At 45.3% G+C, this 6,428-nt stretch overlaps 1 non-coding gene across 1 annotated transcript; it reads right to left on the reverse strand.

The window, feature by feature from the left end:
- Positions 1–3,860: 3,860 nt before the first annotated feature.
- On the reverse strand, positions 3,861–3,967 carry LOC118663939. The gene has a single exon (XR_004970221.1). It is a non-coding gene; the product is annotated as a U6 spliceosomal RNA (small nuclear RNA).
- Between the last annotated feature and the right edge of the window lie 2,461 nt (positions 3,968–6,428).

Here is a 6,428-nt window from a genome sequence, read left to right on the forward strand (position 1 = left end):
GTTTATCAGGTCAAACAGACCAAGATTTGGCCGTGAGAAGGAAGAACCTTGCACTGCTTGGGCATGTGAGGGAAAAATGGCCCCCATTGTAGAGCCATACAACTCAGTCTGCCTCATATTCTGCCAGGAGCCCAACCTCAGCAGGGAAGGGCCTTTGGGAGTAGGAAGAATGGGGCTAGTGAATCTCCCATGAGGGGGAGGTGCCAGTCGTGCTTGGGAGAAGGTGGAGGTAGTGGCTGCCACAGAGCCTCATAACTCAGTCTGTCTTGGATTATCCCCAGACCTTGGCAAGGTGGAGCCACCTGGAGTTGAGAGGATGAAGTTCTCAGGATCCCAAGGGGTGAGGCTAGCAGATGTTCCATGAGGAAGAGGCACTAGTCAGGTTCACGAGACAGTGTGGGGAATGGCTCCCACCCCAAAGCCATACAACTCAGTCACTGACACCCCTTGAGTCTGCCCAGACCTCTACACTCTGGCCCAGGCAGCTGACTCCTCAGCAGAACACAAGGTTCACGGAGTGGAGCTACAGGGAACCCAGGGTATGGGACTATTGCATTCCTCCAGGCTGATGCTGTATGGAGGGGAGTGCTCCATCCAGAAAAGATGACTTCTGCAAGGTGGGAGAGGGATTCAGCACAGGTATCCTGGCAGCTCTTCCTTCAGCTCTCTCCCCTGAGACTCTGGTCCACTCTGCCTTCTCTCTGCTGGAGCCCAGGGTGAGTGGCTGTGCACAATATTTTGTGCATTGTCCCTTTAAAAGGGTGCTTGTATCTCTAGCAGACTCTGTCTCTCCCTCATGGACAGAATCCTCACTAATTTTCACATCCAGATGTTATGTGGGTACCTTCTCTTGGCTGTGGTGCTCTGGGCTGGGGAGCCCAGCTTGGTGTCGAGACCTCACACTTCTCAGGGGGAACCTTTGCAACTGAGATATTCCTCTGGAATCTCAGCTGCTGCTGGTAAGAGTGGGGCTAGTCCTTTTTGCATCTCTGCCCTCCTACCAGTCTTGATGTGACTTCTGTAAATTCTTGGTTATAAGACTTTTCTTCATCCAGTTTTCAGTTCATTATTCAGGTTGAGTGCTCTATATTTTAGTTGTAATTCCAGTTTGGTCCTGGAAGGAGATTAGTGTAATATCCACCTACTCCTTTGCCATCTTGGATCTCCTCTCTTATTTTATATTAATTATTTTTTTCCCCTTTTCTCCCCAATCTGCACTCCTCTGTAGGTACCATATAATTTGTTGCATCAGTGTCTTTGGTTAGTTATTCACCCTTATAAAACATTTAGTATTATTTCATGTCTCTACACATGATGTTTTAAAATATATCCATGCATATCAAATTCCTTGCTTCCAGCAACTGCATAGTATCTCTTTGACAACATCTATCACAGTTTTCTTAAACAGATCTCTAGTAATAGCTACAAATGACGACTCCAACTCTGTGATTCCACAAACAATGCTGGATGAACCTCCTAGCACAACATCCCTTGGATCTCTGCTCACGTTTTTTGAGGGCCTGCTCCAGGAATATGCTCGCTGCATCCCTTAATTTTTACTAAACACTGTCTGATTGCTCTTCAGACTGGCTGCACCCATTTTCACTCCCACCCAATGCCTCGGTCTTCCCTATCTTTGCCAATGCAGGATATTTTCTGACTTCTTAATTTTTGCCTGTGATGGGGTAATTGTTTGAATGTGCGTTCTCTGATTACGGATGAAGTCAAACATCTCTCCATGTGCTTCAGAACTATTTGGATTTCCCTGCTACAAATTGCCTAATCATATCTCTTATCTTTTTGCTGTGAGGTTGATTATTTTGTTGTTAATTTGTAGGAGTTCCTTGCATATTCTTGGGTCTTAGATATTCCTCAGTCTATCACTTGGCAGTATATTTGACTAAATGTCTTTACTGAACAAAAATGCTTCATTTTGATAGAGTCATATCCACCTATTTTCTACTTTATGATTTATGCTTTTATGTCTTGCTTAAGAACTTTTCCTTCATCCTTAGGTCACAAGTATATTCTCTTTGAAAAAGCACCCCCTCACCTAACCCAGTCCCACAATGCCTATCTCGCTTCCAGTGTGGATTGCCATGCTTCCCTCTCCTCCCCCACACACTCACATACCACATGCCTCCCACACTCCCATACATATACACAGTCACACATTCTCACACACACTCACATACACACACCGGAACTTAACCACCTTCTGTCTCATAGTTTCATGCTAGCTTCTCAGATCCATCTGCCTCTCTCTCTCTTCTGTGGCATTGCCAGTGTTGGGTTTCAGGCAGGCAGCCAGCAGTCTGTTCTTGGTGTCTTGTTTGCACTGAATTTATAGACTTCTTTTGGGGATATATGATCTCTTTGTGTCCAAGATCCTAATACGTTTCTCTACTTATTTAAGTTTTCCTTTATATAAATTTTGAACACTCATTTTGTATGGGCCTTGTTCCAATTATTAGTAATGACTTTTTAGTTTTTGTTTATTTTGTGAATGGAATACATTTATCACTCCCCTCCTCCCAAATATTTTCTAATTGGTCATGGCTGTTGAGTTGGAATCATGCTGTGTCCAGCCAACTCCTGAACTCTTTCACCATTTTTCATAGTTTTTTTAGGTGGACAACTGTATCATTTGAAACAATGACAGCTTAAGTTTTTTCTTTCCAGACACTCTTCTTTCTTGTTCTCACTGCAGCATATCTGAGGACCCTGCCTGGGGCATCCCAGCCAGCATAATCCAAGGCAAGGGGGCAGACCTCATGGGCACTCTAAGCACTGAGTTCACTGGAATCTCAGAGGTGGGTGGAGAGTTGGGGTGAAAGTGGGCATCTTTGATTTGTTCCTGACTGATGGAAATACTTTTCAAGTTCCACTGTTAAGTATCAAGTTTGCTAAGAGTTTCTACTAGACAATCTTTATTATATAGGAATTTCTGTACCTAGCTTACTCATGGTTTTATAAATCAGAAATGACTATCAAATTTTATCAAATGCTTCTTTGGGGTAGCCATATAACTGATCATATTAGTTTTCTGTTTTAAACTATTAATATCTACACTAATAAAAGGGTAATATGCTAATTAGACCAGATAGACCGGACATTTTCCAGACGTCCTTCTGGCCAAAGCCACGGTGGCGGGGGCCGAGGCAGAGGCAGTTAAGGGTGTTCAGGCTGTCAGGGGAGAGTAGTTAGGGTCGGTCAGGCAGGCAGGTAAAGTGGTTAGGGGTGATCAGGCAGGCAGGCAGGCAGAGGGGTTAGGGGCAATCAGGCAGGCAGGCAGAGTGGTTAGGGGTGATCAGGCAGGCAGGCAGGCAGATGAGCAGTTAGGAGCCAGTGGTCCTGGATTGGGAGAGGGATGTCCCGGATTGGAGAGGGTGCAGGCTGGGCTGAGGGAGCCCCCCCGCCCCCCACCATGTATGAATTTTGTTCACCGGGCCTATGGTCTATAATAATAAAAGGGTAATATGCTAATTAGACCAGATGTCCTTCTGGACAAAGCCACAGCAGGTGGGGGGCAAGGCAGAGGTGGCAGAGGCCCTCGGCCGCGGTGGTGGGTGGGGGCCGGGACAAGGCCCTTGCATGAATTTCGTGCATTGGGCCTCTAGTTACAGTTACATTCATAATGTTAACTACTAAATTACACCCTATTTGATCATGAACTGTAAATCTTTGGTTATATTATGGCTTATATTATATTATGGCTATAATTTATTAATATGTTTATATTATGGCTATAATTTATTAATATGTTATATCAGTTTTTGGAAAATTTTAAATTGTGATATGGAAATGGAGGGTCCTTAGGATTTTTATTAAATTTAGTTTTTGTTTGTTTTTTTTCTTTAAAAAATATGGAATGCTTCACAAATTTGTGTGTCATCCTTGTGCAGGGGCCATGCTAATCTTCTCTGTATCATTCCAATTTTAGTATATGTGCTGCCAAAGTGAGCACTAAATTTAGTTTTAAAACAAAGCTTTAGAATCATTTCTCCTCTCTACCCCTCAGACACTGGGGTTAGGGGTTGGAGGATGTGCTGGAAGCTTATCCCCACCCCCTATAATCAGCAACCCCTGAGGCAGCAGAAGAGAGTAGCCTGGACCTGACTAATGGTCACATGATCCAGACCTCTGGCAGGCTAAAGATAGCATCTTTTGACCTAAGTTATCATTCAGTTCCTGATCCCTAAGTTGGAATGCGCCTCCCCTCTCCCCCTCCATGCTACTTTCCCATGAGACTGAACAAAGGCATGCTGGAACAGACCTCAGAGCTGTCCTCAAGACCTGAAGAAATGATTTATTACCCTTACCTCACCTTCGACCAATCAGCTTCCAGCACATCCCCCAACCCCTAACCTCCAGTGTCTTGAGATTTTGCCCTATATAATCTGTAACCTACATGCCACTGGGGAGTAAATTCATTTAGAGCAAAAGCTCCCCATCTCCATATTGGCCAATTCAATTTTAAACTCTTTTCTCTTTCTATAGTGCAAACTCCATTTGTGCATTTCTTTGGGCCAGTGAGCAAAGGCAGGTGGACCCAAGGGAAAACACAGGGGTTCTGGTAACAATATGGGTTTATATATTTCTACTTTTAAAACATCCCTGCCTTGTTCTCTTAGAAAGAGATGTCATTTTCCATCTTCCTTGGTGCTTTTAAACCTATATACTAGTAAACAACTGGAAAACATTTTAAAAACATTCTTTTATAAACAACTATTGAGTTAGAAGGTAAATCAAAACAAATAAAAAAATCTTTAAAATGAACATCAATGAGAACATGATATATCAAAATTTATGAGCTAGGTACATTTATTTGAAAACAAAAATTCATGTACTTGGAAACAGAAATGGCTGAAAGTAACAAAAAACGAACTGAGAGTTCTTCAAGACACATGTTAAAGTAGAAGTATTTTTTTTTTTTAACTCCTGGAATGCTTATATAAATATACTAGAGGCCTGGTGCACAAAATTTGTGCACTGGGCGGGGGGGAGGTCCCCTCAGCCTGGCCTGCACCCTCTCACAATCTGGGACCCCTTGCTCTTTACCGCCCGCCTGCTCGCTGCTCTTCAGCATTGCTGCGGAGGAGGGAGAGGCTTCCGCCACAGCTGCTGTACTCGCCAGTTGTGAGCCCGGCTTCTGGCTGAGAGGTGCTTCCCCTGTGGGAGCGCACTGACCACCAGGGAGCAGCTCCTGCATTGAGCGTCTGCCCCCTTGTGGTCAGCGTGCATCATAGTGACCAGTCATTCTGGCGGTTCCGCCATAATGGTCACTTAGGCTTTTATTATATAGACTAGAGGCCCGGTGCACAAAAATTTGTGCACTCAGGTGGGTCCCTCAGCCCGGCCTGTGCCCTCTCGCAGTCTGGGACCCCTCGTGGGATGTCCACCTGCTGGCTTAGGCCTGCTCCCCAGGGGATCGGGCCTAAGCTGGCAGTCAGACATCCCTCTGGCAGCCCAGGAGCCCTCGGGGGATGTCCACTTGGCCAGCCTGGGTGAGGGGCTGATGGCTGTTTTCAGGCTGCCAAGCCCCCCAGCGGGGACCCTCACCACATGAGGGTGTGGCCAGCCTGGTGAGGGGCTGATGGCTGTAGGCTAGCCATAGCCCCTTCAGGGTGGGGGTCCCCCCTAGGGTGCCTGGCCAGCCTGGGTGAGGGGCTGATGACTGTTTGCAGGCTGGCCACAGCCCCTTCAGGGTCGGGGTCCCTGCTGGAGTGCCTGGCCAGCCTGGGTGAGGGGCTGATGGCTGTTTGCAGGCTGGCCACAGCCCCCAGCCACCCAAGCTTCCAGTGGAGGCTGGCTGGAAGCAGGTATCTGGGATTTATTTATCTTCTATAATTGAAACTTTGTTGCCTTTAGCGGAGGCCACAGCCGGCCAGGGCAGGCGGGAAGCTTGGCTTCCTCAATTGCAGGGGCAACCAAGCCTCCTGCTTGCTCCAGCCCCGTGGCTACCGGCCGCCATCTTGGTTGCGTTAATTTGCATCTAGTCGCTCTGATTGGCTGGTGGGCACGGCTTGGGGGTGTAGTGAAGGTATGGTCAATTTGCATGTTTCTATTTCATTAGATTAGATATGTAAATTTTAAAAACAGGACTGAAAAATAATATTCCAAATTATTTGTAGATGTTAACTGTAAGTAGGAGAATGAAGTTAGAGAGAAAAGAGTATTTACAAAGGGACACCTTTTTAGATGTTTGAGTCTGTAAGATTCTGTATTAATTGGCTCTTTTACAAGGAATAATATATTTTTATATTGTCTTTGCTTTTTAAAAATTTTTTTCAAAATTAAAAAGATCTGCCAGACACATTTCCGACCACAATGCAGATAAAACTGGAAATTAACAAGAGGCTAGCATCCCCAAATCTTCTGCTTGGAAATTTGAAAACAAGCCTAAATAGCATGAATTAAACAATAAA

This window comes from Myotis myotis, unplaced genomic scaffold (genome assembly GCF_014108235.1).
Source record: "Myotis myotis isolate mMyoMyo1 unplaced genomic scaffold, mMyoMyo1.p scaffold_m19_p_9, whole genome shotgun sequence".
Taxonomy (NCBI): domain Eukaryota; kingdom Metazoa; phylum Chordata; class Mammalia; order Chiroptera; family Vespertilionidae; genus Myotis; species Myotis myotis.